Source organism: Euprymna scolopes, chromosome 35 (genome assembly GCF_053919585.1).
Source record: "Euprymna scolopes isolate OS-2025 chromosome 35, ASM5391958v1, whole genome shotgun sequence".
Lineage (NCBI taxonomy): Eukaryota > Metazoa > Mollusca > Cephalopoda > Sepiida > Sepiolidae > Euprymna > Euprymna scolopes.
The window spans coordinates 68,072,258-68,099,819 of record NC_136516.1 but is presented as its reverse complement, the minus strand read 5'-3'; the positions used below and the strand labels follow the sequence as shown (position 1 = coordinate 68,099,819).

The 27,562-nt window shown below is 32.8% G+C and overlaps 1 protein-coding gene across 1 annotated transcript in view; it reads left to right on the top strand.

The window, feature by feature from the left end:
- LOC145259899 (mdm2-binding protein-like) overlaps positions 1 to 27,562 on the top strand; it is a 241,492-nt gene that overhangs the window by 13,869 nt on the left and 200,061 nt on the right. The window lies entirely within an intron of this gene.

Genomic DNA, 27,562 nt, shown 5'->3' with positions numbered 1-27,562 from the left:
ACAGTCCATTTTCTGTAGGCTGTTTTTGAACCCAGTCAACGACGGGTACTTCTGCTAGTATATATATATATATATATATATATATATATATATATATATAAAAGAGCAAATAGTTAATAAAACATGTTAAAAAACACTTTGAAAAAGAGTTAAAAACATATTTAATCTGAAAAGGAAACACGTAATAAGTGGATAGTCCTTAATCCGCGGAGTTTCAAAGAAATACTTTCCTTCTCATCAGAGGGTAGGAATTAGCAAAATGCGGGATCGGATTTTGCATACAAAAGTATTTGATGAAACTGCAAGTAAGTCAAAGATCTTACTTGATAACAAAAAGTGAAACAGAGCGAATGGTGAAGAAAAAGGTATATATATATATATATATATATATATATATATATATATATATATATATATATATATGTGTGTGTGTGTGTGTGTGTGTGTAGATACAGGTTTTTTCCTTTTTAAATTAGCTAAACTATGCATAGCATCATAAGCCCCTCCTTTATTTTGCCCCCCCCCCATTTTTCTTTTCCATTTTTTGTTCGATAATCCCTATTTCCCATCCCATTTAGGTGCAGATTTGCTGTTTTGTCAGAGATGTAGGCCCACTTTTGAGGAGTTTGAATAAAGGTAGTTTTCAGGGGACCTGCATCCTTTTTTTGACTGGCAAAACTGCTTATCTGCCACATTTCCTAGTGGGGTGGGGGTTCTTATACTAACAAACATTTTGTTCCATTGTAAATATCTTATTCGCATTTTTGTATATAAAATTTTTATCCCCCAACTCCCCAAATCATGTATATATTGTTATTTTGGGTTTTAAGTAGGTTATTCATGGGGTGATTCTAGTATTAGACTAAAAGACTAGTTAAGTTAAAACACATGTTAGATAGGTTCACATTAAAACCCATCCTCCATTTTGGACATTTTATATATATTTATTTTGTATAAATATTTATAAATAAATATTTATCCTCATAATAGCAAAAATATTGCAACAAAGGATGAGAGATATGGTGATCTATTGACTGAGTTCCACAAATGGATTGAACGTGGAACATTACCATTTAGTCGTGGGAGCTCAAGAATATGTTGAACGAAAGTGAACCAGCATACTACAAAATCGTTTTTGTTAGATGAACACAGAAGTTTAAAAACTTTATAACGTGTTCACAAGAAACAGCAAAAAAAGTATGATACTGAGTCTGGTTAAAAAAAAACAAAAAACGATGAGTGTTAGAAAGAAAATAGCATTCTAGTAACAATACGACCTCCTGAGCGGAGGGGGGCATCAATTCATAAGTGCAGGAGAGGTGTAAAGTTCGAAACTGTGAAGTGGTTCCTTTTGATGATCGTGGCACTGGATCTGATTTTGGAACCGTTAGTTGTTGTGCACTGTGGACAGTGTGTACAAATTATTTTAAGTCAATGTTTCTTTGTATGCTATAAAAATCGATATGCTTACAGTTAAAGTATTCAAATAAGTTTCAATAAGATTACATTTTCACAGATTTTAAATACATTATTATAATTTCCTTTCCCTTTTGGGATAACTTGGAGCAGTTATTGGTTTGGTCTATAAATCTATTAGAACATAAAGAAATGAAATTCATTTGAAAAATAATTTTTTTTCGTTCCATAAAACAAAAATAAAATGAAACAAAAATAAAATAAAACAAAAATAAAATGAAACAAAAATAAAATAAAATAAAAATAAAATAAAATAAAAATAAAATGAAACAAAAATAAAATAAAACAAAAAAAAAATGAAACAAAAATAAAATGAAACAAAAATAAAATAAAATAAAAATAAAATAAAACAAAAACAAAATAAAACACAAATAAAATGAAATAAAAAGAAAATGAAACAAAAATAAAATGAAACAAAAATTAAATAAAATAAAAATAAAATAAAACAAAAACAAAATAAAACACAAATAAAATAAAATAAAAATAAAATGAAACAAAAAGAAAATGAAACAAAAATAAAATGAAACAAAAATTAAATAAAATAAAAATAAAATAAAACAAAAATAAAATAAAATAAAAATAAAATGAAATAAAAATAAAATAAAATAAAAATAAAATGAAACAAAAATAAAATGAAACAAAAACAAAATGAAACAAAAATAAAATGAAACAAAAATAAAATAAAACAAAAATAAAATAAAATAAAATAAAAATAAAATGAAACAAAAACAAAATAAACCAAAAATAAAATGAAACAAAAACAAAATGAAACAAAAATAAAATAAAATAAAAATAAAATAAAATAAAAATAAAATAAAAAAATAAAATGAAACAAAAATAAATTGAAACAAAAATAAAATAAAACAAAAATAAAATAAAACAAAAATAAAATAAAACAAAAATAAAATGAAACAAAAATAAAATAAAATAAAAATAAACTGAAACAAAAATAAAATGAGACAAAAATAAAATAAAACAAAAATAAAATAAAATTAAAAAAAATTGAAACAAAAATAAAATAAAAAAATAAAATAAAACAAAAATAAAATAAAACAAAAATAAAATGAAACAAAAATAAAATAAAATAAAAATAAAATGAAACAAAAATAAAATAAAATAAAAATAAAATGAAACAAAAATAAAATGAAACAAAAATAAAATGAAACAAAAACAAAATGAAACAAAAATAAAATGAAACAAAAATAAAATGAAACAAAAATAAAATGAAACAAAAACAAAATGAAACAAAAATAAAATGAAACAAAAATAAAATGAAACAAAAATAAAATGAAACAAAAACAAAATGAAACAAAAATAAAATGAAACAAAAATAAAATGAAACAAAAATAAAATAAAATAAAAATAAAATGAAACAAAAATAAAATAAAATAAAAATAAAATAAAAAAATTAAAATGAAACAAAAATAAAATGAAACAAAAATAAAATAAAACATAAATAAAATAAAACAAAAATAAAATGAAACAAAAAGAAAATTAAACAAAAATAAAATGAAACAAAAATAAAATGAAAACAAAATAAAATGAAACAAAAATAAAATAAAATAAAAATAAAATAAAACAAAAATAAAATAAAAATAAAATAAAACTAAATAAAATAAAACAAAAATAAAATAAAACAAAAATAAAATGAAACAAAAATAAAATAAAACAAAAATAAAATGAAACAAAAATAAAATGAAACAAAAATAAAATGAAACAAAAATAAAATGAAACAAAAATAAAATGAGACAAAAATAAAATAAAACAAAAATAAAATAAAATAAAAATAAAATGAAATAAAAATAAAATAAAATAAAAATAAAATGAAACAAAAATAAAATAAAACAAAAAAAAAATGAAACAAAAATAAAATAAAACAAAAATAAAATGAAACAAAAATAAAATAAAACAAAAATAAAATGAAACAAAAATAAAATGAAACAAAAATAAAATAAAAATAAAATAAAACAAAAATAAAATGAAACAAATATAAAATAAAACAAAAATAAAATGAAACAAAAATAAAATGAAACAAAAATAAAATGAAACAAAAATAAAATAAAACAAAATAAAATAAGACAAAAATAAAATGAAACAAAAATAAAATGAAACAAAAATAAAATGAAACAAAAAGAAAATGAAACAAAAATAAAATGAAACAAAAATAAAATAAAACAAAAATAAAATAAAACAAAATAAAATGAAACAAAAATAAAATAACACAAAAATAAAATAAAATAAAAATAAACTAAAACAAAAATAAAATGAAACAAAAATAAAATGAAACAAAAATAAAATAAAACAAAAATAAAATGAAACAAAAATATCTCAGTAAAGAATGTATTTAGAAAACGTGTAGGCATTTAAATTATTATTTTTTTATTAGCCTGGGTGCCCGGTGTTGCCCGGGTGTTTGGAGGTGTGTATTGTGCAAAAAAATAAATAAATAAATAAGTAGTAGTAGGCAGGCAGGCTCAAACCAGTACCGCGAAGGAGGAAAAGAACGTGAAAAAAAAAAAAAAAAAAAAATCATGACATATTTGCCGATGTGTCCATCACCAAACCTAGTCAATCGAAATGAGGGGATGACTTTTGAAAATAGAGGCAAAAAAGCGACTCTTAGAAAAATGTAGACAAATACATGTAGAAATGTAGAAAAATGCCCAGTTTAGGGCGAAGTATTTAATGTTTTTAACCAATTTTTCGATATTTGTCGTTTGAAAGGTCAAGCTTTGAAACGATACCAATGTTATGAAAATCCGTCGCCTCTGTCAAAAGTTTTTGTGAGACATACATACATACATACATACATACATACATACATACATAAATACATTTAAACAGACAGGTGAGATTTATATTATAGATGATTTAAAATAGTTCATTTGTTCTAAGTCATTAAAATCATTCGCTGTTCTGCAGCTTTATTAGTATTTTTTAAAGAAAACACAACAGTAGTAGCAGATTTTTTTTTCCTTTACCTCATATTGTAACTATTATTTATAACCTTTCCTCTAAGGCAAACATTTAAACATGACTATATTTGAAATTATTTCCAACCTTCACATGGGCAATGACGGGTGAATACCACTGGTAAATTAATAAATATATCTAATGTTCAATAATAATTAGTTAAGTAATTTGAAAATTAAAAGAACTGAAATAACATGTAACATAAGGATGGGCGCTCCTTCCTGCAGACACATTGAAAGCCGACCTTGTGCCTAATTTTGTCCTCAGGAGGAAGACAAGTTACTAAACATTTATTTTATTTGTATTAGCTTGTTATTCTAAACCTTGAATTGAGAGTTGTTCATGATATCGCATGCTGTTGAGTGTTCAAAGGCTTGTCAGAAAAGTCAAGAGCCAAACACATCTGCACTTGATACCATCAAAGGGGTGTGCATAAACTTCATAACAAGTAACTCTGTTCTTCTTTCTCTTTCTTTTTTCTATATATTCTTGTTTCGCTCTACCTTTTTGTTGGGCGTTTTACTATTTTCTTTTCTTTTGTTAATTATTACCACGAGAGAGAAATAGTAGTCCATAGGATTTTATACAAAGACAGGTTGCATATCTTGCAGTTGGATTGAATTATGTTCTTTGAAATATAAAAACTAAAACAAAGCTATATTTTTGTATAAGATACTTTGTTCATTTTATTACAAAATGTTCACTTTTCAGTTGCCGTGGTCCAGTTTTGAAGCCTAGATAATTAATCCTCTGCAGAGAATAAATGAGATTGTGTTTGAGGGTCTTAGAGAATATAGAGTCAAACATCAGAAACAATGTTAAACCACTGTTCAAATTGAGGATGTGACTCATGTGGTCCTCCAGGAGCTAGTGGATCCGTACCTAGAATGATAAGATTCCTTCTAGAAACGTCCCCACAGTGCAGATACACAAAGGTACACTTCATAGGTCATGATAGTGTTATAAACATTAACAAATAATAATTTTAGATGATGATGATGATGATGATGATGATGATGATGATGATGATGATGATGATGGTGATGATGATGATGATGATGATGATGATGATGAAAGCAGCGAATGTTTCTTTTTAGATATTGAGACTCGATTGGACAAAATTTCCAATCAACAATTTGTTTGAACCGATCACAGATGCAAGAATATTCACAACTGGAAATTTGCACATACTATAAAACCCCAAGCACATACCTTTTCATTATTTTTTTTCAAACCTGATGCATCTGAGGAAGTCCTAAAAATAACCTTGACCTCTGAAAGTACCACACACGTATGGAGAAACATTCACAAAGTACTGTACACCAAGAAAGAACACATACACAGATGACAAAAAGAAAGTCTGCACTTGTTATTTTTTTCAAAAACTGCAAATTTAAGCTAAATTTAATGTAACTGTTTAAACAAACTATACCTCATTTGATTTGCCTTTTATTCCTCTATAATTTTATCTGTTCATATTTGACTTTTAATTGAAATATTCTAGTGTTCACGTCAATTTAAAAAAATAACTTCAAATTGAGGAAGCAAAAAGAAAATTCGCACAATGGAAAATTGTTATTTAAATGTAACTTTAGGACATTAATGCAACACAAATACAACAGGAACACATTGAACTAGTTAATATTTAGTAGCATAGCCCTTCTGCAATTTGACAGTCTGCCATCTCTTGGGAATTCCTTGAATTAGACTGCAGCAATACTCCGGGGAAAGGGCATCCCACTTTTCTTTGATTTTTAAAAAAAGTTCTTCCAAATTTGAAATTTTATCATTGCGTAGCTGTTGCTTGATGTAATGCCATACGTTTTCGATAAGATTGAGGTCTGGAGATTGTGCAGGCCAATCCAAACACAAAATATCATGCTCTTCTAGGAATCTATTGTCATTGTCAGCTGTGTGAATGAGAGCATTATTCTGCATGAAGATGGGATTATCATCCAAATTCCGACAAAAGTAGCGTAGAAAATGCTCAGTCAACATATTAATGTACTTGGTCGAATTAATTCGACCTTGCAAGCAAACTATAGGCCCTGAACCATTTGTACTAAAAATGCCCCACACCAAAACTGAACCTCTACCACATTGCAGCATTGAAACTGAGCACCTAGGATTAAATTCTCTGTCTTTCTTCCTACGGACGTACTGCCTACCATCACTGCCTAGTCTATTAAACTTGCTTTCATCACTAAAGAGCACTTTGGATCAATATAGAGAGTCATGATCTTCATTGCGTCTGACGAAGTCTAGATGGCGCTTTCTGTTCTTGACAGAAATCATTGACTTACGTTTTGCAACATATCCTCGCAAATTAAATTCCTTTAATCTGTTCTTGACAGTAGAAAGAGAGCACATTTTAACAAGATTGCATTGTTGTTGGATTTGGGGAGCAGTTTCAAATCTGTTTCTTAGGCTTCAGATCTTGATAGCATTGTCTTTCCGGTTAGAAGTAACTCTAGTACGACCAGATTTAGAGGAATCACAAATGCTGCCGTTGTTTTGGTGCTTTTGCAGAATCTTTCATACCGTTTTCTCATCACATTTCAATCTGCGGCCGATGGATAAACCAGAACAGTGGAGATTAATGAGTTCCTGACGATCACTAAGAGAAAGTTGTGGCATGTGGACTAAATGTTACGTTGTATAACCTGGAACAACAACAATTACGATTAGAGATGCTTTGTTGCCTGTTGGTGAATATTTTAAACTGATTTAGGGGCGATAATTTAAGCTGGTTTTAAGCGAATTTGTTGCTACAGACTTTCTTTTTGCCTCCTCAATTTGAAGTGACGTGAACCCTAGAATATTTAAGTTTAAAGTCAAATATGAACACGTAAAATTATAGAGAAATAAAAGGCGAATCAAATGAGGTATAAGTTGTTTAAACAGCTATATTTGCAGTTTTTGAAAAAATAACAAGTGCGGACTTTCTTTTTGCCGGCACTGTACATGTCGTTCAGCTAATGTACATAAAAAATGAAAAAATAGTAAAAATAATAATTTTCGTATATGAATTTTCGTATATGAAAAATTTCGACAAAGATAATAAAGTTTGATAAACAATGATTTAAAATATAACTGACGAACATAGGGTAATGTCTGCAAACTTGAGCGTTACCATTGACTGTTTATGAAACAGCTAATTGATAAGTTGCTCTAAGGTGGCTTTTTAGTCTTACTAGTAAACAGATTCTTACAGGCATAAAGAGGCTTTGCTACAGGTTAAAGAGAATCTCCAGTGATTAAACGTTTACATATATCTAGTGAAAAAAGGTTTTGTGGATTGTTTCATTAGGTATTTTGATTTGAACAAAGTATTTTTGGAATGAGCCAGTTTCAAAGAAATGTTTTCATTGGAAAAGGTTTTTAGGTTCATAATTAAATGTGAAAAACGAGAGACAAGTTATACGATAAACAAAAACAAAATAATGAGTTCAGAATGCATACATTCACAAAAGACATATTTTATACACGTTTAAAATGGAAGTTTATGTAGAGGTGGAATCGAACCCAATACATACATACATACATGCTGCATCTTTCCAGATGATCGCCGTCACATTGAGTTCTCCCAATCTCATCGTCCATGCCATCTCAGATGACTCTACACTCCCGCCACAGATTTGCACATCTTGAAGCAGATGTGAAATACAAATTGAGAAATTTCCACTGAGTTAGCTTCCTCTGTAGGTTGAAGGGTATTCCTATGAACAATCATATGTCTTCTCAAACCAGCAGTAGACTTGCAAACTTTGCTGCATATTAAACAGATAGTTTGTTTTGGACTAATAGATGCAAAGTTGACCTAAACAGGAGTTTTGTGCAGCTTAACATGGTTGATGTAGTCAGCTTTTGACAAAAAGACTCGTTTACCAGTGTTGGATTTCCAGCTCTGTGTGTCATGTTTAAGACCATCAATTAAACATTTGCAAAGCTCTCGCTTCAGATTGCTGTGGGCCTGCTTTCTTTTCTCTAGAGCATCACAACTTTTACGTACAAGCTTTCACCACTTCGGCCTTTGCAGAGTAAGTTTTTTCCATGTGTCAATGTCGATTTGTAAGACTTTCAAATTATTCTTTGTAGAGTCCCTGAACCTCTTCCTAGGCTTGTGTTGAGGGCGCTTGCCATTTTCCAGCACCCCGTAAAAAATGTTTTGGCAGCCTACAATCTTTCATTCGAACCAGGTGGCTCACCCAACGCATGTGAGATCTGATTACAAGGGTCTCAACACTAGAGCAACATGCTCTCACAAGGACTTCAGTATCGAGTACTTGTGCTTGCCACTTAATGTTTAAGATACGTCTCAAATATTTTTGGTGAAATCGTTCATGTCATTTAATGTGCCTTTGATGTCTCCAATGAATACAACAGTATGGTTAGCACATAGGTCTTGTAAACGCAGATCTTAGTCCTGTCTGTTATGCCACGATCAGACCACACTCTATTCTCTAACCTTCCAAAAGCTACAGATGCCTTCTGAATTTGTCTGCGGATTTCAGTGTCGAGACAGCCATCCCTCGACAGAGAACTACTAAGGTAGACAAATGAATCAACTACTCCTAGTCTAGCACCACAGACCATGATGTTCGGCTCATCGTATGACTGGCCTGGTGCAGGAGTGAACATCACCTTTGTTTTAGACAGACTGATCCTCAGACCAAAGGCAGTGCAAGAATCAGCAAAGCTATCCATTATATGCTGCATATCAGTCTCAGTGTGCGACAAAAAAACAGCATCGTCTGCATACTGCATATAATAACTCCTTGACCAAGACATGATGCAGCTTGGTTCTGGCATTAAATCTTCTAAGACTAAAAATATGATCTGTGGTTCGAAACTTTAACATGACATCCTTATCGCAATCCTGAAATGTATGAGCAAGTAGAGCAGCAAAATATATAGAGAAAAGAGTAGGGGCAGGAATATAACCTTGTTTGACACCATTTTCAACTGGGATTTCATCAGATAATTTTCTGTTAAACGAGACTCGAGCTTTCATGTCCCTGTGCAGTTCCTAAGATCCACCAGAGAGCATCCCTGTTGACAGTGTCAAATGCTTTAGTTAGATCCACAAACACTTGATACAGTGATATCTGTTGTTCAATGCATTTCTCCTGGACTTGCCGGGCTGAAAAAATCATATTCATAGTTCCTCTACCAGACCTAAAGACATACATACATACATACATATATACATACATACGTGTATATGTATATACATGGTAGCTTCCTTCTGTCTTGACAGACTATGGGTAGCCACTATAAGGCTGCTTGCACATGGACTTTTTGTAGCAAAACTTATGCAATCTCCAACCACATCTCTCCTTAATCGGAGTTGTTAAATACCAGTGGCAAGTGGAGCTCCAGGACGACTGGAAACAATGCTGAGATAAACAGAGAGAAGATACAGCACCTAGAATTCCCAAATAGTCACGCATTAAAATTTCATAATATATTATGCCCACAATATATTAACTGATGAAGCGTTTTTATGAATGTTTGGTAAATGTGTAAAATTTTAAAAAATGTGCAGAACCAATTGTTTGTGAATAAAATGTTTTTGGAACGTACGACTTTTATCGCATGTTAAATTAAGAGCTCTAGTCCTATCATACATTACTAAGCTACTATATAAACCCTTTGTGTGCATGGGTTTTAATTTCTTATTGTATATGCTCCAGAAAGAAAAAAAAAAAATAGTTGTTTGATTTCATCGGTTATATATTTTATCCTTTGCTTAGCAACTTCAGCGTAGAAGTAAGAGTGAAAAGAGTGACTATCACCACCCTTTTCATGGTAATAAATCTTCAACCTTGACCCAGTAAAATATGAAATAAATTAGGTAAAAATTTAATTAAGTTAAATTTTTCGTATTACACCATCTGTTGGCATAGTTTATATTAATCCCTACATTTATTAGACATTTCTCACGCTTATTGGCAATTACACAGCTGATAAAGAAGGCTTTCACATTACAAATAACACACGGTGATTTCCTTAGTTTCTTTGTTTTGTGTGAGAGAACTAAGAAACTGTGTGAATTGTGTTTAAAGGGTATTTTCGCTACACATATTCAGCTGTGAAAATTACAATTCAAGAAAAAGGTTAATGTGAATACAAAGGGAAAAAGTACATATAAATGAAAACAGCACAATATTCACAAATAAAAGAGACACAAGATAAATTTGAAACAAAAAAAAATGTTTTCTCAAAATGAATGCAGAATGTATATTTGCCAAAAATATACAAGTGAAATATCGAACATATTTGTACATCAAAACGAAGTTAGAAATTATTTTAGGTTGAATATATACAAATTATTTCTTGTTTATTAGAGCTGATTTTACGTTAGAAATGAAAATCTTAGTATTATTTTAATATGAAGATACCAGACAAAAAAATAGTAAATCTTATCTCGCTGTCACTTTTAAGAGCTTTAGTCAACATATCCATTCGTCTTAGGAGACTAACCTGTTCACTAACCAAATGAGTTCCTTATTTTATTTTAATCTTTAAGCTATGTAGAAGATGAATAATTTATTATTTATCCTATTTCTCTTTATTCATATTTTTATTAACTTATCATTGTAGAACTTTACTTTTTTTTTTACTTTATACTCAGGATTCATTTTCAGGTCAAGAATTTAACAAGGATCTGTTTTTTTAAATACCTCTACATTGTGATTTACAAACAAAAGAAATGTTCATGTATCCCATGTAAAGACAAATCTGGTGGCAGCCACAACACAAATATTCAGAAGCTTGTTTCTCATGCCGCTCTTAAACCATACATTACAAACCGCCCTCTAAAATTCTTTATTTTAATCTCAACCTTAATAAAACATTACACATTATTTTTCACTATCGATTTTTAATCGATTTTTAATTTAATAATTATAGACAAAGGAGATTTTCCATTTCTAACAATGGTATCAACTTTATTGGACATCTTCATTAACATGTAAATATTTGAGAAGGGAGGATATGTTCAAAAATCTTCTTTTTTTTTTACATAGGAATCACCACTTATAAAGGCCAAGAGGCCACTGGAGGATAAGGGTTCAAGAGTGTACAGTAGTCAATTGGACACTATAGTAATTGTTAGTAATGGAAATTCGGTAAATTTGTTAACTTATATGGAAGTTATATGGAACGGCTCATCAAAAACTTGTTTACGTTAGACTTGAAGACAACCATATTGTAGTCAGCTGGAAGGCAGGAAAACAGAAGACAATTCCATAGGCGTGCAGTTCTAAGAAAGAAGCTTTGCTCATGGAATCTACATTTAGGTTTAGGCACAGATAAAGAGTGGGGAAAATTGTTGATAGTGTTTTCTGCAAGATGGGTGTTTCTTGTGAAAGTTTGGCGGCGGGGGGACCATAGATTGGAGCTCAGTCGAGCACTTGCCATGAAAATAGCGATAAAGCAGAGACAAACTTGCAACATCTCTTCTGTGAGATAGAGGTTGCAGGGAAGAGAAAAGAACATCCTCTACGAGGCTATTAAGTCTATTTTGAACTCTATCAAGGCAGGAAGGACGTATTTTAGCAGTTAAGTCTGGACGTAGAAAAGTTTTTTGAAAGTGCATAGTATGAATGATTAATATCCTGTCTATAGAGAATGGAGAAAAATGTTTCTTGGAGAAAGTCCGTGTGTACATGAGTATAAAATTCAAAACAGGCTGAGTTATATGTGACTTGTAAGTATGTGTGTGTTGCGATGGTAGAAGACCATGTGTAGCAAGTTAATCCATATACAGAAAGGTCGCCATTTTTGATAGTCTATCCTTCTTTTCTATGCCGTTAGTTATATGGCGAGAGGGTTGCAGACCAAGAGCGGAATTTTATCATTGATCCAAACAATGTGAATGAGTAAGATAACTCCCCTTTGCATGGTTAAAGATAAAGGACAATGGCGAGCACTCCTTTCAATAAACTCCAGAATCAGTGCTTAGCTTACATGAGAGATTGTTTCTGGTTGGAAAAGTCCCAATTAAAATTACATGTTTGCTCCAATCAGCATGCAGTTTAGAAGTCAAGTCAATATTTCAAGCATTTTTAGTGACTGGATAGTTTATTAGGAAGTGTCACGTTAAAGATAGCCACTTTGTTGAGCCAGCGGTGTAGGTAGGTATCTAACTAGAATTGAAAAGGGACACCATTTTCCAAATAAAATACTAACACCTCTACTAAAGTATAAATCAATGTTATTCAATTACAACATAGGAATATAATATGGGTTGTTCAGCAGGCAGGATTTAGTTAAAAGCAGAATGTAGTATCCTGGAATTTCATCTTGCCTTGTCGTTTCTGGCAAAGAACAAGGACAGGTTCTGATATCTTGTCATCACGACATCTTATTTAGGAACTCATTTGTCTCTTTTCTCACCAACTGAAGTGAGTATGCTTTATATATATTTGTCGTGTAAGTGCCTGCTCATTAGTTGATTAGGAAGGGTGCAGTGGATACTAGAAAGCTGATTGGCTAACTAAAAACTCAATAGAAGGTGCGTATATAAAAACACAAGACAAACACAAAATCCTTGCATAAGCCTGATGAATCCTAGCATGGATGAAATGCGGGATATTCTGTGTAGCTTAATTGCCATATATATTTTATAACCTACTATATATATATATATATATATATATATATATATATATATATATATATATATATATATATATAACTACTTCATTTACTCCATAAAATTAATATATGAATGTGTAAATTTATGCATAAACTTTAAGTATTTACTTCAAAAGTGCTCAATACGTAGGTAGAACTAGTTAGTAAGTTATAAAATATATATGGCGATTAAGCTACACTGAATATTCCGCGTTTCATCCACTCTAGGACTCTTCAGGCTTATGCACCTAAGCCTGAAAAGTCCTAGAGTGGATGAAACGTGGAATATTCAGTGTAGCTTAATTGCCATATATATTTTATAACTTACTATATATATATATATATATATATATATATATATATATATATATATATATATATATATATATATACTAGCTGTACCTGGTCATGCGTTGCTGTGGCACAGTGTGGTTAAACAAAGAGAAAAAAGAGAAAGTGCATGTTTCTTATATGCATAATTTCACAATATTCTTAGATACTCAATACTTTCGGTTTTTCTATTTTCTGTATAGTTATAAAGATTGTCTGGTTTTCCCACTCTAGAACATGCAATATATAATTGCCTAAATGAGAAGCAATCATTGTGTTTATGCAAACCATATTCTTGTAAAGATTGTCTTTAATGTTTTTAACTCTGCGACGCCAAAAACATTTAATTCTATTTTTTCTAAAAATGTAAAGAAATCAAAAAATATTTAATGAAGTAATATATTGTTATAATAAAAAAAAAGTAGATTCAAACCAATGTAAAAAACATTTATGCAAAATATAATCACTACATATTTCTATAAAGTATTAGATGTAGACAAGTTACTTATTGTTTTAAATAAAACTAAAACAGGAAGTCCCATTTCGTAAGCGGAATATTTTTATATCAAGTTTGACACCGGTCCTGATGGACTCTGAGTTGCCTACGCTTCTGTTCTGCTCTTGTTTGTAATGTTAAACCTACATTTTTGTTTTTAATGCTATAAACATTGATACATTTAATAAAATAGTCGAAACAGTCGTCTTATGTGTGAAGGAAAATTTCGTCTTTCTTTTCTTACAATTCCTCAAATGTTTTGTTTAATAAAAATTACAATTCTTTAGCGTTGTTTGCTTTTTATTAATGGTGAAGTTTACATATGGCTGTGAAAGCAAAACAATGAATAGTTAACGAAATTATTTTTGTTAACAATGTTTTATAAACTGTGACGTAGCATTGGTTTAAGACTCCGAAATTCGCATATGAAGACATAAACGAATGTCGTGGAAGAGGCTTTAGTTAGCCAACAAAAATGTTAAAACAACAAATCAAGCCATTTTTTTGTTGTTATTTACGTGATAGTTTAGTGTTTAATTGTTGAAGCCCACCCAGAAGGAAATTTTAAAGAAAGGGAAAAATGTCTAGCCAGTCAACAAAGTAAATGGGAAGGGGGAAAGGTTGAAGAACTAAGAATGTCATTTGCCCGGTGATAATTCCGTATAATAAAATGGCTATTTCGTTACAAAGAAAAACAAACAATTTATTAGATAAAATTTAGTAGAACGTTATGATTAAAAACTTATATATATATATATATATATATATATATATATATATATATATATATATATATATATATATATAAATATAACCCTATACTCCTCCGGGCCGCATCCGGCGGATCTTGGTTCAGGGGAGCATACTTGTAATGTACCTCTGGTCGTGTTCGTCCTCTAGTGGTGGACCCCTCAAGTGTGACCAGACTCTCACTCGTCACCGGAAATATCGCTCTGCTGCTCAGGGCATGCGAAACGTGCATGACCCTAAGTCTATGGGGCAACTCTTATCTTTGGCCGTTCGTCGTCAGAAGTTGGGGTTGGCTTCATCCTTCGTAGATGCTCTGATGAATGGCTTGTATGCTGCCCTTCTCAGCTGCAATTTGGCATCGGTGCTGTAACAAAACGTGTTTTGATTCAATAGTTCAAAAAATAACTCAGAATATTTCTTGTAAACAAAAATAATTATTTTAAAGAAAAATCTTTCTGGTAAACTTTGTACATGGAGAGCTAAGTTCTTCAAGTTCTCAATAACTTCCTTGTGCAGGTTGTTATAACTTAAGTTCATTTAGTTAATTTCCCAACTAAGAACAAGAGCTTTTCAACTTCAGCTCTTATGGGGTTTCTTCTCCACCCCGACCCCACCGGACGGGAGGCCACGGCGATGAGCACTTCTCGATGCTAACTAGCAAAAGACCCTATTTCTAAAAACACAATGGTTTTTATTAAATCGACTTCTTCCTTCTCTGTCACTTGTAGATTACTCTTTCTTTTCTCTATCCCATTATTTTATATTCTTTTTCTTTTCTCTTTTCTTGTGAATTTCTTCTTTTTCTATCGTAACCATATCTCTCTTTAAGTCTCTTTTCCCCCCCTTTTTCTTTCTATCTCTTCAACTCAAATTACTTTGCTCTCAAAAAACTGTATTATCTTTCAAGGTTCAATTCCAATCACTTGTTTGGTGGTCTAGTACTTAAATACAACAGGTGGACCAAATGACAACATCTCCCAGACACAAAAGCCGAAATTTTGAATCTAAGTCATTGTACTTGTCTCCCTCAATTAGTTATTTAAAATTCATTTTTTACCAAATCAACTAGGAAAACAATCTCTCTCCCCAGCTTTCTTGTTCCAAAGAATCCCATTATCAGATTTATATTTTTGTGGGAGCCTTTTCTAGTCTCACACAAAAACACGCGTCCACATCTCAAGCTATATTACTTGTCATATACATATACGCACACAAACATATGTGCGCACGTCCACACATGTACATATATTCACGTTCACATATATACACTCACATTCACGCGTATACACACACACGCTAACGTACACACATGTACTCACACATGCGCACATGTACGCACACAAGGACAACGACACATCCCTTTCAAAGGAAATCCACACATGCGCAAAAGACCACCGGAAACAGTATAAAAGCAAGAGCAATAAGCAACATCTTTCTTTTTTGGACCAGAGCTTCCGAGGTGAGTGGTCGGCGCACCAGCCGCCACCGTTTCGGCAGGCGCACGCACGCGCATGCCTCACGCCACTTGCTACCATTTAAAAAAAAAATTTGAGCTCGACAAACATTTTTCACGGTTTCCTGACATTACCCTGCAACAAACACGAGGAGCAAAATCACATAGGCCTATGCAATTCTCTCCTGCACAGCAGACACAACAACAAAGAAACAATTACAGGACATCCCTATCAACACGTAGGAAGAAGCTCAATTAACAATGAGTTCAGATGCATCACGCACACTGATAAACTCACAACTGGAAGTTTTGTTGACACCGGCAACTGGAAACTTGTTCAAAACGAACGAATGCACAACAAACGCCTGTACAGACAATGTACACACACTACTGCAGACTCATGTGCGAAGACAACGGCAACTGGAAACCCATTCAATATAAACGAATGCACAACAAACGCCTGTACAGACAATGTACACACACTACTGCAGACTCACGTGCGAAGACAACGGCAACTGGAAACCCATTCAATACGAACGAATGCACAACAAACGCCTGTACAGATAATGTACACACACTACCGCAGACTCATGCGAAGACAACGGCAACTGGAAACCCATTCAATATGAACGAATGCACAACAAACGCCTGTACAGACAATGTACACACACTACTGCAGACTCACGTGCGAAGACACTGTCAACTTGACACACGACGTCAACACGAAACAAAAAATTTTTCCTTCCAAACGAATAATTCACTTCACTATCCAAGCAACTCGTTGCACATGTCAGCACACAACAAAAAACAAACAAACAAATGTCAGCCTAAAAAAAAGAGTAAACGCTTTTCCACACGTAAGTAAATACTATTTTTACGAACACACTCCGTTTTTGACATTTTTTTTAAACAACCGCACCAACAAAAAAAAAAAAACAGGACGAAAAGTCAACTGCCGAAAACATTACTTACAAAAAAAAAAAAAAATATACACTGCATATTTTTCTCTCCTAGGAAGGAGAGTATTGTGGGAGCCTTTTCTAGTCTCGCACAAAAACACACGCCCACATCTCAAGCTATATTACTTGTCATATACATACGCGCACACAAACATATGTGCGCACGTCCACACATGTACATATATACGTATATACACTCACATTCATGTGTATACACACACATGCTAACATACACATATGTACTCACACATGCGCACATGTACGCACACAAGGACAACGTCACTTCCCCTTTAAAAGGAAACCCACACATGCGCAAAAGACCACCGGAAACAAGTATAAAAGCAAGAGCAATAAGCAACATCTTTCTTTTTCGGACCAGCTTCCGAGGTGAGTGGTCGGCGCACCAGCCACTGCCATTTCGGCAGGCACGCACACGCGCGTGCCTCACGCCACTTGCTACCATGTGGGGCAAAAAGCTAACAGACCGTACGTACACCTTATATGCTTTCTCTCTCCATGGCCTGGAATGACTTTTTCTCATTTTCTCTCTCTCTCTATACTGCAACAGACTTTCCTCCTCACCAGTAAACAGCGAGAGACGTACGCCAAACTAAACACGTGCAGTACCCTTTTCTTTCACTTGTTTCTTCACGAAATAAATCGTAGTTCTTTTAATTCAAGTAAACGCGTTGTTTGTTCCTTCCTCAAAGCAATTCATTTTTCCTTTCCCAATTCAAATCATTTCTCATATTTTGTACGACTGGTGGATGTATAATATATCCACCAGTCCACTACATTTTCCTTTCATTGAAATAAATATTATTTCTCTGGTGGACAGGATTTCATGGACCAAGTGTCAGCATACCCCCCCCCAATCATACCTCATCCTCTCTCATCTTTATCTATCTGAACGGGGTTCCTGGCATCGCCTAGGATCCCGTTACATAAACATTCATTTGTTTGATTAAAATACTATAGCAAAAATTCAAGACAATCATTTCAGTAGTTTTTAGATTACCTGTTAGTCGTAAGCAAACACACACACACATTATATATATATATATATATATATATATATATATATATATATATATATATATATATATATATAGTGGAAATGGTAATTAATAAAAACTGAAGAAAGTGCTCAATACTGTTGCCCATAATAGCGAACATTTCTATAAAAGTCTGAGGAAGCTACAGACGACTAAAAAAACGGCCGAGTAGCTGAAACAATAATGTAACTTAACAGAAAGATAAGGTAATAAAAAATAAAACATATATATATATATATATATATATATATATATATATATATATATATATATATATATATATATATATATATATATATATGTGTGTTATGTTTCGGATGCTGGACCATGTTTTTCGATCTAGCAGCCTCGTCAGACCTTACAGGTTTTTCTGTAAGGTCTAACGAGGCTGTTGGATCGTAAACATGGTCCATCATTCGAAACATATGTAACTGAACAGATAAAACGGTAATAAACAAATAAATACTAAATAATAATATTTTCTCTGTAATAGTATTGAGCACTCTCTTCGGGTTTTTACTAATTACCAATTTTACTAACTAACTAACTAACTAACTAACTATATATATATATATATATATATATATATATATTGTAATGTAATCCCGTAATTAGATTATTATTATTTTATTTAAAATTTTAATTTTAAATTATTTATTATTTTAGCCAAACTCGTCAATATTTAGTTTTATTTATTTTATTTACTCGAAGAGAGAGAGAGAGAGAGAGAGAGAGAGAGAGAGAGAGAGAGAGAGAGAGAGAGAGAGATTTGTTTATTTTATTTATTTATTTTATTTTGCTTGTTGTCTGCGTGAAAACAGAAATGAAGAGAAGAAAAGGGGGAGAAAAAGCAGACGGTCGTGTAAAAGACAAAGCGGGAGAAAAGATCTGAATAAAAAAAAAAAGAAAGGTGAAAAGCCGTTTAGAAGAGAAAGAAGAAAAGAGGAAGAAAAGCAGAACGCCTTGAGATGGCGAAGGGAGCACAGCGAGAAAATACGAAAGTAGGGGAGGACAAGAAATGGATGAGAAGGCGAGAGACAGCAAAATGTCAATGCACCTTTAAACGATATGAAATGAAATACAGAATCAGAAAGAAGGAGAAACCACGAAGAAGAAAAGAGAACAATAAGAAATAAATGACAATAATATAGAGAGACAAACAGTAAATGTCTACATTTTAGCAAACGATAAATGAACGAACTAAGAAATCGAAGGCAAAATTCCGCTATATCTCCAAGAATGACGATGAATGATATGAAAGAATGAGAATAAATGAAAGATATTTTTCAACCCAAAGAAATATGAACTAACATTGTCCCAGATAAAGAAAAAAAAAAAAGGGAAAATAAAAAAAAGAACAAACTCCCGTAGAAAAAAACTAAGTTATCACTCTCGTCTCTCGGTCGCTGACAAATTTTCATGGACCTTTTGATATGACGATTTTTCGTTCAGTGGATTTGATTTAAAAATAAATCTTATGCCTAATGACTTCATTATATTCTTTTATGTTATTTTGCTTCCTTTTTAGTTCCATACATAATCAATTTTTAATTAATAAAATTTATATTTTTTAATGATGTCGTCTCTGTTGTTTTCGGATATGTTTGTCGTCCATTATTTCTTTTTTTAGTTACCTGTGTTTTAAGAATGAGATAATCCCATGTCTTATTTCAGTGTCATTCTTGCTACGAATCTCCGGAATTATTTAATTTTTAAATCAAATTGTTACATTTATTTTTCCGCCATTTCCAGTGGAATCAATATGTATCATAACAATATATATATATATATATATATATATATATATATGTGTGTGTGTGTGTGTGTGTGTACAGGTGGCAAAAAGAAAGTCCGCACTTGTAATTTTTCCAAAACTGCAAATTTAAGCTAAATTTAATGTAACTGTTCAATCAAACTATACCCCATTTGATTGGTCTTTTATTCTTCTATAATTTTACCTGTTCATATTTGACTGTTAATTAAAATATTTTAGTGTTCATGTCAATTAAAAAAAATAACTTCTAATTGAGGAGGCAAAAAGAAAGTCTGCATAATGGAAAATTGTTATTTAAATGTAACTTTAGCACATTAATGCAACACAAATATAACAGGAACACAATGAACTAGTTAATATTTAGTAGCATAGCCCTTCTGCAATCTTTTGGGAATTCCTTGAATTAGGCTGCAGCATACTCTGGGGAAAAGGCATCCTACTTTTCTTTGATTTTTTTAAAAAGTTCTCCCAAATTTGAAATTTTATCATTGCGTGATGTCATGCCATACGTTTTCAATAGGATTGAGGTCTGCAGATCGTGCAAGCCAATCCAAACACGGGGTATCATGCTCTTCCAGGAACCTCTTGACATTGCCAGCTGTGTGAATGGGAGCATTATCCTGCATGAAGCTGGGATTATCATCCAAATTCTGACAAAAGTAACGTAGAAAATGCTCAGTCAACATATTAATGTACTTGGTCAAATTAATTCGACCTTGCAAGCAAACTATAGGCCCTGGACCATCTGAACCGCTACCACCTTGCAGCATTGAAACTGAGCACCTAGGATTAAATTATTCATCTTTACTCCTACGGACGTAGTGCCTACCATTACTGCGTAGCCTATTGAACTTGCTTTTGTCGCTAAAAAGCACTTTTGACCAATATGAAGACTCATGATCTTCATTACCTCTGAGTCCAGGCGGCGCTTTCTGTTCTTTACAGAAATCATTGGCTTGTATCTTGCAACATATCCTCGCAAATTAAATTCTTAATCTGTTCTTGACAGTAGAAAAAGAGCACTTTTTAACAAGATTGCACCGTTGTTGGATTTGGTGAGCTGTTTTAAATCTATTTCTTAGGCTGCGGATCTTGATAGCATTGTCTTTCCTATTAGAAGTAACTCTAGTACGACCAGATTTAGAGGAATCACGAACACTGCCGATGTTTTGGTGCTTTTGCATAATCTTTCATACCATTTTCTCATCACATTTCAATCTGTGGTCGATTTTTGATTGGATAAACCAGAAAGGTGGAGATTAATAAGCTCCTGACGATCACTAAGAGAAAGTCGTGGCATATGGACTAAATGTTACGTTGTATAACCTGGAACAACAACAATTACGATTAGAGATGCTTTGTTGCCTGTTGGTGGATATTTTAAACTGATTTAGGGGCGATAATTTAAGCTGGTTTTAAGAGAATTTGTTGCTGTGGACTTTCTTTTTGCCTCCTCAATTTGAAGTTATTTTTTTTTTAAATTGATGTGAACGCTAGAATATTTCAATTAAAAGTCAAATATGAACAGGTAAAATTATAGAGAAATAAAAGGCCAATTAAATGAGGTATGTATAGGTTGTTTAAACAGTTACATTAAATTTAGCTTAAATTTACAGTTCTTGAAAAAATTACAAGTGCAGACGTTCTCTTTGCCGGAACTATATATATATATATATATATATATATATATATATATATATATATATATATAAAATATATTTTATATATATATATATGTGTGTGTGTGTATGTGTGTGTGTGTGTGTGCACGCGCGCATGTGTGTTTGTGTGTGTGTATTCATAGAGTATCAAGTGCCAAAGATAGGGAATACCATGGTGCCTCCCAAACTCCCATCTGCATGGAGCACGAGTTAAAGATACAGAATGTATATCTGACAACACGTTCAAAATCCAATGTTTATGAAGATACCCAACACCACCTCTGCTGAAAAAGGATAAATTGGCTGATGTGGAGGCTCTGCTCACCATTCTACTCTCCTGCACATTCCTTTTATCTTCGTAGTCCTAGATGAACAAAAAGCTCTTCGTCAAAATATGGAAAAAAAAAAAAAAAAAAAAAAAAAACTGTGACTGTCAGCGAAAAATCTGATGACGTTGGTGGTCCGGATCATTGCAACGCATTCATGGATTTTGTTGACATCAAGATCAGCGCACAATGACAAAGAGACAATGTAAATGCAGTAAAACTTTGTCTTTTTTCTTTAACTTTATTAAACTTTATTAAACTTTATTACTATGCTTACAGGCAATAATAACACGCTTTATTGTCACTATTCTCACAATAATCATCATTACATCACAATAATCATCATTACATCACAACTATCATCATTGTTGAAATGGACATGACAGGATGTCATAGCTTAAGTATTACACTTCATTAAAAAAAAAAAAACACGAATATCTATAAGTTCGTGACATACATGGGCTACAAAGTCGTGAAACTTTAAACTCGTTTTTTGACATTTATGAAAGTGAAGCCTAGCACCGCACGATCTCGGGAAGGTGGCTCATATATACTAGCTGAAGTACCTGTCAAACCTTTCTTTTCTGCCCGTCAGTTTAATTGAAAAATGTGTGTTTAATTTTTTATTTTAAATCGCAATGCAATTGCATTATTCCGTTTTATGCTGTGATCGATATCAGCTAGGAAATAACCAGAACACTACAGCAAAAAATGTCTACTATAAGATTCAAAACGCAAAAGATGGTATAAAATATTGGAAATGAAGGTAAATGCTTTATCCACACAGCTACCAACGAAAGAAAAAATATTTTGTCTTTTTAACCTATTGGAATTGATTATGGTGTAGTGGAGGGATACAAAATTAAACATTTTACCTGCCTGTTTCTGCTTTCATCGGATTATTTTGATTACCGATACTTATGGAAGAAATTGCGACACAAAACATATTTAAGAATACTGCCAGGCACATAAAATACCTTCGTATAAAATTTCATAAATATCAACCCAGCCGTTTTTGTGTCCATAGGGAACGAACTCACAAACAAATGCACAGATACACACAAAGTTCTTTATATATATATATATAAAAGTGAAAATGTCTGTGTGTCTGTGTGTACATTTCCCTAACTCTGTCAATTTTCGGTCTACAGACTCGAGATTTAACATAAGGGGTATTCAGATTTGGGAAAATCTTTTTAATTTGTTTTCGGCCAGAAATTTTGCTGTTAAGACGTCAAAGTTCAACGATTTGACCTTTGAGAGCTCTACCAAACTTCTTCGCTAATTTTGGGTCTAAACACTTAAAATTTTAGATATAGGCTACTTGGACATGGATCTAACTTTATAATTTGATTTGAGCCCAAAACAATAAATGTTAAGGGGTCATAATTCGGGTCAAATAAAAAAAAAAATGACCTCTGCGGTCTCTACCAAATTACTCAGCAAATTTTTGGTCTAAACATTTGAAATATTACCAGACATAGGGTAAGCTTTTTATTGTTTTGTTTTTTTGCTGAAAATTTGAGTGCCAAGTGGTCATAGTTCCAAAGATTTTACCTTTACGGTCTCTAGCAAACTATTAAGCAAATTTTGGGTCTAAACATTTGAAATTTTACATAAGGGTATTCAGACATACAACAAGCTTTTTAATCAGTTTTGGAGCGAACATTTGGCTGGCAAGAGGTCAAAGTTTACAGAGTTGACCGTTTCAGACTCTACCAAACTCCTCCGCCAATTTGGGGTCTAAACATTTGAAATTTTAGATGTAGGTTACTTGGACATGGATCAAACATTTTAATTTAATTTGAGCCAAAAACAATAAAAGTTAAAGGGTCAAAATTGGGGTGAAAGTTAAAAAAAATTAGGGACTATCTGGGACATAATTTGCAGGGGTATTATGTAGGGAGTTAAGCAGCAAGATGTCTGTTTACATTACTTGAACTTCTGCATGTCAGGACTGTCAGGGAAGTAGGAAACAAGAAGGGAATTTCAAAGACTAGCAGTCCTAGGGGGGGGGATCAGAGTAGAAGGCTTTCTTACATCTGGGGATTTTGACTATGTAGTGGTGGAATTTTGCTGCTTGTTAGGTTTGTCGAAGGTCTTTATGTCAAGGGAGTACAAGGGCTTGTAATTCATCAGAGCACCTACCATTAAAATACTTGTAAAACAGGCAAAGGGATGCAACATTGCGTCGATGGGACAGTGGTTGAAGCCTAGCTGACAGTTCGAGATCCATCAGGTTGGCGACTTTATTTTGAACCCTGTCTAAAATGAGAAATTAGTAGCAGATGCAGCAGCCCAAATGTGGCAATAATATTCCATACATGGGCGAATGGTGGCCTTGTGGAGGTACAGGATATTCTCAGGCGTAAGTAACTTTCTAACATAGTAGAGAGAGCCCACCTTCTTTGCAGAAGCCTTGGCATTGCCTTCAATGCATTTGTTCCAACTTATGTTCCCTGTGAACGTTAAGCCAGTGAGTTTGAATGAAGTACTTTCAGGTAATGTATCTTTAGCCGTAACTATTGATGAGAAGGTTTCTTGTAATTATTGAAGGAAACAAGTTAGTCTTGACAGTAGTGAATGCGACCAGCCATTTTTGTCCCCATTCCACAACAGATTGGAGGTTTTCCTCTAGTGTTTCTCCCATTGTCTTAGATATTTGTTCATTCGTTCTCCCCTTGTGCCTATTGTAGAGCATGGTGTCATCAGCAAATATACCCATCTTAGAGACAATTTATTTGTTCTTACAGAACCCCTAGCGACCTTTTGTAAAAGTGCTATCATATATATATATATATATATATATATATATATATATATATATTAGGTTGAGAAGAGAGTTTTCACAGAATTTTTAATTCTGATATCAAATGATGTATTTTCAAATAAGTTTTCATTAATACCTTTACCTTACACTATGTATCAAATTATTAATGAGATAACATTTTTTTACCAGTTTCAGAAACTTATCTGTAGTTTCATATCAAAAGAAACATTGGTAATGCTGAGCTGCGCATACTGTGAAATTTTTGTACTGTTCCGCGCAATGTAAATAACTTGCCATCGTAATTGCTGAATCCACAATATTTGAGGTGTGTCAAATTATTAACAAGCCAGTTTGTTTAATCAATAAAATGGGTCGTAAAGGTTGTTTGAGTAGCTCTGAAAATAGTACTCTTACAGAACAGCTAGCAAAAGGTAAAACTACCCTCGAAATGTCGAAAATGATAGGAAGGTACCATGAAACTTTGAAGAACTTTGTTGAGGACTCTAGAAAGGTATGTAAGAGAGCTGATAAAGATAAATCTAGAGTTGTTTCATGCCGTTCTCTACTACAAATTAAACGTGAAGTTGCTAAGAACCCTGGGCAGACAAGTTGAGAAGTCTTTAACCAAGCCGGATTGAAGAATGTCTCAAAAAGTACTTGATGTCTGTCACCTTCTGAAAGAAATGGCAAAGCCTGTGACAAAAGTCTCCTTTAAAGCAACATCACATACAAAACCGATTGAAATGGGCAGAGGACACCATGAAAACGGATTTTTCCAAAGTTTTATTCACGGATGAAATGCGTATCACTCTTGATGGCCCAGATGGCTGGAGCAAGGGATGGGTCCTAGATGGACGACATCGTCATCAGCGTTTAAGGCGCCAACAAGATTTGGCTGGGATTATCAGAGGTACTTTAGTTGGCCCATGGAAAGTCCCAGAAGGCATAAAAATTACGTCAAATGCTTACATAGCTTTTCTGAAGGAGCACTTTGAACCATGGCGGAGGAAGCAAAGGTTGACGTTCAGAAGAACCATTATGTTTATGCAGGATAATGCTCCCTCGCATGCAGCAAACAAAAGCAAAAAGTATTTGCAACAACAAGGAGTCTCTGGGCTACGGAAGATGGAGTGGCCTGCGAATTCATCAGATTTTAACCCAATTGAGAACCTTTGTAGTATCATGAAGCAACTCCTCTATGCAAGTAGACGCCAATTTAAGAGCAAAGATGAGTTGTGGGATGCTCTCCAAGAAGTATCGCGAGGAATAACTGGTGACAAAATCAAAAATTTGACTCATTCTGTGGACCAACGTCTTATGCAAGTCATTCATAAAAAAGGCTCGCATATCCCCTACTAATTATGTCAACGTAGAAATTGCTATGTAGTTATTGTGTTCTAAGCATTTTCCTAGTTCATTTAATATTTGAAAACTTTATTTCAATAAACGTTATGGATATATTGTTTTTTTTTTCTCAACCTCGTTAATAACTTGACACACTGAAATCAACAGATATTCCTATCTTCTGCCATAGTTTCGCTAATACTTCTTGAAATACTTTTATTTTCTGACTGGTGTAGCTGAATAGTATTGTAAGCACTTCGTTTCATGGATTTTTATTCACTCGTTCCTTAAATATTTAAAAAAATGTAAACTCGTTAATAATTTGATACACAGTGCATATATCATTTTAAAGAGCGTTTTTCGTTCTATCTAATCGATTAAATTACAATCGTTTTAAAACAATTATGTCTTCTTTTTGGAACGTTGAATACAAGATGGAAAAAAGCAAATTCGCACAATTTTTTTATCCCAATTCAAGTTAGGCTGAAAAGCTGCTAAAACAGCTCGCAATATTAACAAAGCATTTGGGCCAGGAACAACTACTGAACGCACAGCGCAATGGTGGTTTAAGAAATTTTGTAGCGGTAGTGAGAGTCTTGAAGATAATGAGCATAGTGGTCGGCCATTGGATGTTGACAACGATTAATTAAAAGCCTTAGTTGAAGTCAATCCATGCACAACTGTTTGAGAACTTACTTCTGAATTAGATGTAACATATACAACGATTTCTAACCACTTGAAAGGGATTGGAAAGAAAAAATTCTTTGTGATGGGTGCCTCATGAAGTGAACGACAATCAAAAGAAACGCTGTTATAGAAGTATCATCTTCTCTTCTTTTACGCAAGAAGAACGATCTGTTTCTTGACCGGATAGTGATTTGTAATGAAAAGTGGGTTCTTTACAACAACTGGCGACACTCAGCTCAGTGGTTAGACGCCTACAAAGCTCCACAACATTTCCTGAAGCTAGAGTTCCACGAAAAGAAGGTCATGCTAACTGTTTGGTACTCTGCGACTGGTTTCATCCATTACAGTTTATTGAATGCAGGCGAAACCATTACAGCAAAACAGTACTGTCAACAAATGGATGAAATGCATCAGAAACTTCGACAACAACACCTAGCATTAGTTAGCAGAAAAGGCCCAATTCTCCTTCATGACAATGCCCAACCACATATTGCTAAACCGGCCCTGCAAAAGTTGAATGAATTGGGCTACGAAACCCTGCCTGATTCACCATACTCTCCAGACTTCTCACCTACTGACTACTACTTTTTCAAGCCTCTTGACAACTTTCTGCATGAGAAATGCTTAAAAACCCTGAGCAATATCAAAAACGCCTAATGAATCTATGGAGGCTAAACCTCCTTTAAAACTTCAAATATATCCAATTTTAATAAAAAATTATATCATATACAGATATTAAATTCTCTGAGGAAGACAATGGAAGAAGTCCTAAATCTCTAACCTATCCTCTATGTGCTGAATGTCTTTGTACCTCCATCTCTAAGTGACCTGTATGAAAAAACAAAAAAAACAAAAAAAAAAGAGA